General features: G+C 56.5%; 1 pseudogene; it reads left to right on the top strand.

The window, feature by feature from the left end:
• LOC131271075 (large subunit ribosomal RNA) overlaps positions 1-6771 on the top strand; it is an 11037-nt pseudogene extending 4266 nt beyond the window's left edge.
• Positions 6772-7115: the final 344 nt, after the last annotated feature.

Here is a 7115-nt window from a genome sequence, read left to right as displayed (position 1 = left end):
GCGTTGTTGTGCCGCTGCTCGAGCTGCTCGCTCCTCGTTCCACTCATGTTGCAGTTCAGAGGTGATGCGCCTTGCGGCTTCCGCAATCAAGCTCCAGTCCTCGGGTCCCCGGAGGAGAAACTGCATCATGGTGTCGGGATTGACGCTTTCCGGCTCACCACCTCGCCCGCGAAGAAACTCGGCTCGGACGCCAGCGAAACGAGGGCACTCAAACATCACGTGCTCGGCAGACTCGATGATGTCCGGGCACTGCGGGCACTCAGGGGACGAGGCGAATTCCTTATTGTGCAGGTACTCACGGAAAAATCCGTGCCCGGAGAGCACCTGACACAGATGGAAATTCACCTCTCCGTGTTTCCTTTTCTGCCACGCAGCTGGGTCGGGGAGAACTCGCCGGGTCCATCGGGCGAACCGTCCTCCCGTCCTGCCAACCTCGTCCCACCTGTCCTGCCACTGGTGGTATGTGGCGAGACGCTCCTGCTCACGCATCTCTTTAGCCGACAGGCCCCCAGGGTCGGCGTTCACTCTACGCTGGTAATAGCGAGCGTCCTCTTTTACCAACAGCGCTATTGGGATGGTGCCCGCTATCACTGCGGCAGCGTCGTATGAGATTGTCCGGAATGCGAAGGATGCTCCGACCACAACCCTCTTCTGGACCCTCTCCAGTAGTCGTTGCTCCTCCCTGGTTTCAACACCCTCGTGCCACACCGGTGCACCGTAGCGGAGGATGCTGTTGACGACCGAAACCAGGAGGCGACGCTTCTTGCACTTTGGCCCGCTGTGCCGTCGCATCAGCAGTGCAAGTGCTGTCGCTACTCGAGAAGCCTTTTGAGTGACCTGCTTGACGTGCTCTGACCACTTAAGATTGTGTTTAATGCGCACTCCTAGATATTTGATGTCGGTTGCCGAACAAAGAGGAACGCCGTTGATGTTAACTGGGATGTTCTTGTAATCCTTCTTCTTTTTCGACACCATCACAATATCCGTCTTAGCTGCGGCGAGCTCCAGCTGGTGTTCGCGCATCCAAGCCACAACCCTATTCACAGACTCCTCCGCCAAACTCGCGGCCAGTGCTGGCGTGGGTCCTGGTGCCAGGAGCACGAGGTCGTCAGCGAAGGCGACAAGCTCTACACCGGCGGGCATGTCGATGGACAGGACGGCGTCATACATGGTGTTCCACAGCGTCGGACCAAGTATGGAACCCTGTGGGACTCCCGCCGACAATTCCCGGGTGACCGGACCGTCCGACGTCTCATAAACCAGCAGCCGTCCCCGAAACCAGCTTTCCAGTATCCGCTGCAGGCATGCCGGAACGTGCTTTCCTTGCAGTGCTTTGGCGATGGACCGCCAGCTCGCCGTGTTAAAAGCATTGCGTACATCCAATGACACCACCATCAGACACTTGTTAGCCCTCCGATCCGTCATTCGGTGGGCCATCGCACGCTGGCCGGCCTCCTTAACACGTTCAATCGCCTGTATTGTAGACCTGCCCTTTCTGAATCCATACTGAGACGGCGACAGGCGAGGGTGATCTGGGTCTTCCAGGTGTTCATTTAGGCGATCCAAGATCAGCCGCTCCAAGATCTTGCCTGATCCGTCGAGCATCCCAAGAGGCCGAAAGGATGACGGATCGCCCTGAGGTCTTCCGAACTTGGGTAGCAAAGCAAGTCGTTGTCGCTTCCAGTCAGCGGGAAAGGTGCATTGATCGAAGCACTCCTGGAACACGCGGCGGAACGTCTCCGTGTGCTCGCGAACAGCGACCCTCAGTGCCGCATTGATGATGCCATCGGGTCCCGGGGCCTTAGTGGGCACCATCCGCGCCGCGATCGCCAAGAGCTCCTCATCCGACACCTCCCTCACTGGCTCCTGCGTTGTCTGCCCCCAATCGACCAGATCCGGTGCAGGCCACTCAAAAGTGCCATGATCCGGGAAGAGTTCCGACACGACGTGCTGTAGAATCGCAGGATCTCGCTCCGGGGGGACGCGGCTACCCTTAAGGCGTGACGTTACTACCTTGTAGGCAGTGCCGAAGACGTTGTCCTCAGCTTCCGCAATCATCTCATCAAAGCTACGGTCCTTGCTTGCCTTGATGGCACGGGCGAGTTCCTTCTTACAGCTCCTGTGCCGTTCTCTGGCCAACTCTCGCTGTGCACCGGTTCCGGCGGTCAAAATCGCATCCTCAGATGACTTGCACTGCTCCCTGAGAAGGCCGATTTCCTGCGTCCACCAGTACATTTCCGGTCTCACCAAAAACTGCGCTGGCGGTGCCCTCTGCATCACCTCATCGCAGGCTCTAGTAAGTCCAGCGGTGAGAGTCGCCGGTGATACAGCCGCTTCGGCAAACCCGGAAGCCTGGAGCGCGATCTGGAAGGCTTCGGGATGGAATTGACGCAACTTCCATCTCGGTCCAATCTGCTCGCGTTGTCGCTGCCGGTCGCGATGCTGGTGCTGTTGTTGCGGTTGCCTCTGCTGGTGTGGTGAAGCGCTGCTGACTGGTGTCGCGGATACGCTGAATCTCACGTATCTGTGGTCACTGTTGGTGAAAGTGTCGAGCACCCGCCAGTCGTTACCGGGTTCAATGGCCGGACTGGCGAAGGACACGTCGACCACACTTTCAGTAGCACTGCCGTTGCCGACGAACGTGGGCACACTGCCGCGGTTCAAGATCGCCAGGTCAAGCTGGTCGACGACCTCGGCGAGATCTTCACCACGCGGCTTCGTCCTCGCGCTGCCCCATCGCACGTGCCAGGCATTGAAGTCGCCCGCCAAGACTACGAGGGGGTGTGCTCTGGCCTCGATATCGATCTCGTCGAGCAGCCGCTGGTAGTCCTCGTCCGTCCATCCCGGTGTTGGTGGGGCGTAGCAAGAGATGAAGGTCACCCCCGCCACCTGGACCGACACCAGTCCTACCCTACTTGCCCAGACTCGCTGTATGGGCAAGGCTCCGGTCGTTATAACAGCTGCCTTCGCTGTCGAGTCCACCGCCCAGTTCCCGTTATTGGGTGGAACACGGTAGATCTCCGACGCCAGCACAATGTCGATCCTTTGCTCCCGTGCGGTCTGGAGCATGAGGTCTTGTGCTACCCTGCTGCGCGCCAAGTTGATCTGGAGGATCTTCAACCCAGCGTCACGCCCTCTAACAGTGGTGTTCGTAGCTAGCGGGAACATGACGGCTGGCTACTTCCGCTGCAAACCGGTGAACCTGTCTGATGTTGTCCGGAACACGTAAGGCACTTGGGGCCCGAGCTGCACTCCTTGGCCTTGTGCTGCTTCGAACCGCAACGGAAGCAGCACTTGGAGTAGTCAGGGCCGGTGCACTCGCGAGAGCGGTGCCCCTTGCCAAAGCAGCGGTAGCAGAGCTGCTCTCCTGCAGGGACCGATGCGAGCGCCTGCACGACGCAACTCGTGTTCCCTATGGTGACCCGGTGACCGTCGAGAAGCTGGCACTGCCCGCGCGGCAGCTTGATATGGGCTTTCTGCAGCCCGTCGTACCGCCGCCACAGCCGAACTGCCTCGCCCGGAACCGTCAGCCCCGCCTGTCGCTTAATCGCCGAAATCAAGTCGTCGACAGTCGCCAGCATGTCGATTCCTGTGATCGCGGCCGTCTGCTTGTCGACAAGGAGGTGGGCCACTCCATCCTCCTTGATGGCTTCGCTGACATCGGCCAGCACACTCTCGCAGTCCGTGTTCGGCTTCAGCCACAGCGACAGCTTCCGCTCCCCTGTGCGGCAAACCCTCGCCACGAACTGATCCACATTGGTCTTGGAACGCACTGCCTTGTATGTGTCGAGGAAGGCCTTGCCCTCGTTGGCCTCGAGGACGATCACCGCAGGCCTCTCCACTTTAGCAGCGCTCTTTCCCGCTTTCTGTGGTGCTGCTCTCTTGTCTCCCTTGGCCACGACTTTAGCAAAGGATGCTGGTTGCGCATGCATCTTGGTTGCCACAGCCGCTGCTTTCTTTACCTTCGGTTTTGGCTTTCCTGGAGCCATGGCCTGGGACAAGACGGCCTCGACCGGGATCTCGGGGACATCAGGCGTGATGACTTCGTTCATGCCCGTCGGTTCGCCCTCTTTTTTCTTGCCGCGCCTTGCCCGGGTCCGCTTTCGTTTGGGAGTGTCGCCAGGTGGATGCTGGCTTTGCCCAACAGCACTGGAGTCGACGACATGTTGTTGTTGCTGCTGCGTAGCTACCGCCAACTCTCCCATCGAGTGGAGTCCACTTTGGAGCAGCATAAGTTCTCTTTCGCTGGCTGCCGCACGCTCACGAAGGCTAATGTTGTCTCGCTTCAGCTCCTGATTTTCACGAGACAACAACTTCAGCTTTGTCTTCAGCTCCGCGTCGCCATCCTTTGCCGTCGCCCGGCCCGTCTCCATCTCGCTAACCTTAGCGAGGAGAGTCTCGACGGTTGCCCGGAGCTCCCTCAACTCGCTGCTGAGGCTTGCGATAGTCGGCTCCTGCTGCGGGACTTCGGCCACCTGCTGGACGACGGTTGAGTTGAGCTCGTCCTCGTCGCTCTCCTCTGAAATCTCCATATCACTGGCTAGCAGGGCCATCCGCTGCACCACCACCACCGGCCGAGTGGGCGTCGCAGTCGATGGCGCGACACTGCCTCCCTTTCGCTGCCGAGTCAACGGCAGCGCAACCGATGATGTCATCACTTTGTCCCCGTCGTCCTTCGGCGATGGCGCGGTAGCGTCGCAGGTGGACCGGAGCCTGACGGACCGACGCGTCGAAGGCTCCCCCGATGCCTGCTCCATTCCCCTACTGCAACCCTGAAAATCGCTGTGGGCAGTGGGTTAGGTTGCGGAGAGCCAGGGTGGAGTGTCTGGGAAGGGAAGGTGGGAAGGGGAAGGGGAGTGGAGGAAGGCCAAGTACCGATGCGAAATAGAAACTCCAACAAATAAAAGGCCAAACCAATCTTTTTCCCCTTTCCAAATCTGAACTTATATCTCAGTTCTTCTCCGCGATCAGGTGCCGCCTGGTTGACAAATCCGCAAACCGCCAGCCGATACACTCGCCATAAAACTCAGAGTGCCGCCTGGTTGTGATAACCGGTGATCTCCACCAGCCGAGACACTTGATGAACTGAAGGCGCCGCCTGGTTGTGACGTTGAAAAGCTCAGCACCAGTGCCGCCGCCTGGTAACAGTGTTCGAAATCTCCGTGAGCCGAGACACCCGCCACGACCCGAAGCGCCGCCTGGTGGCAATGCTGGCAATCCGCTGGTACTGGTGGCGCCGCCTGGCGGCCAACTTTGGAACCAAGTTTAGCCGAGACACACTGAAATATTTCACCGGGATGATCGAACCTCGAAATTTTTCAGCCGAGACACATGAAACATTTCACTCTTAGCCGAGACACCTTGAAAAGTTTCACTGAAACATTTCAACCGGATGGTTGGTCCATGAAATATTTCAGCCGGGACACTTGAAACATTTCACCCCCAGCCGGGACACCTATCCGGGACACACTGCCGCCAACGGTCAATTAAAAATACCGGCCAATTTGGATAACCAGCCAATTTGAATTACCGACCGATTTGAATTAACGGCCACTTCAAACCAACGGCCACCGACTCCACCAACGGTCAATTTGAACGACCCGAAAATCCGGCACCAACGGTCCTTTTTTGAAAAACTGGATCAGATGACACGGAGCCCGATTCGGCTTAGGTGAAATCGCTCGGATCTTCGAGTCCGAATCCGGCTGGAAAATGGACGATCGAATCTTCACCTGCCAAAATTTTTGCACCGCGTGCTTTCACTTTATTTACACTTATTTTGCGCTGAATTCGTCTTTTTTCATACGGTTTTCTCTGACTTTCGTTTTAAAACACCATCTGTCATCTAAAAAACCACATCCGGCCAGGATCCGGACACTTTTTTAACCGAAAAACACGTAGTCCCAAATGGGGCTACGCCCCGGGCCGCTCTCCATACAAAATGTAAACAAACACTTTTCTTTCTTATTTTTCGTTGAAATCGATGATTTTAATGCGGTTTTCACTACTAATCTGTAGATTGGCACTAGTTTTAACGATTACAACAAACTTTCGTGGGTTCTTTAAACTTTTTACGCGAAATTTTTATGAAAAACACGGAGCGACGCTCAGCACGTGTTGACACTACAGCGTTTGACAGCTCACACCCACAGGGATAACTGGCTTGTGGCCGCCAAGCGTTCATAGCGACGTGGCTTTTTGATCCTTCGATGTCGGCTCTTCCTATCATTGCGAAGCAAAATTCACAAAGCGTAGGATTGTTCACCCTTTCAAGGGAACGTGAGCTGGGTTTAGACCGTCGTGAGACAGGTTAGTTTTACCCTACTGGTGTGCAAGTACTATCTCAATGGAATTCCTGTGCAGTACGAGAGGAACCACAGGTACGGACGAATGGCTCAATACTAGTCCGAGCGGACTTTGGTATGACGCTACGTCCGTCGGATTATGCCTGAACGCCTCTAAGGTCGTAACCGAACCAGGCTGGTAGTATATGTATAGGAGTCGTTAGCTAGATGGCTAATAACATCACGAGACCGGATTGAGTCTTCTATAGACTCTTTCCATTTATTGGAAACCCTCAAACTGAGCCTATCGCGAGTGCGCTCGCCGAAGTACCTGAAGTGGGAAAAGGCGTTGTGCTTGCCGATCTTCCAAGAATAGTTTCGACTCCTAAGACCACCCGAAAACGACGGGTTTGCAGGCTGGGCGCTACGCATTGAAGAGAGATGTACATTTCGATCCTTTCAGGCGACCCATGCTTGGTGGTTGTGTGCGGTGTGCTCCCCCCGGGGGGCACATGCGGCATACCGTGTGTGGACTAGTTGGACCCACCCTTGCGGTGGACCGACCGGTCAGTGGTGTTTGCGGGTTAACACATGCGAGCGTTGCGGCCCAGAGGCCTTACCGCCTTTCACTGCGGGTTCGTCAAGAACTTGGAGATGGTCGCAACGCATCGGGTCCTCCCGGGGTACTTGGTGTTTGGATGCTGGCTTGGTGATTAAACACTTGATATTCCATCTTCGGATGAATTTCGGGTGTCACCTGTTGCCTAAGACCACTTGCATGTTTAGCTCGCCGTGGGGTAGCAAGCGTTGTGATCTAATGGCCTTACCGGG

Source organism: Anopheles coustani (genome assembly GCF_943734705.1).
Source record: "Anopheles coustani chromosome X unlocalized genomic scaffold, idAnoCousDA_361_x.2 X_unloc_9, whole genome shotgun sequence".
Lineage (NCBI taxonomy): Eukaryota > Metazoa > Arthropoda > Insecta > Diptera > Culicidae > Anopheles > Anopheles coustani.
Note: the sequence above shows the minus strand (reverse complement) of the source record. Positions and strands in the feature narration are given on the sequence as shown.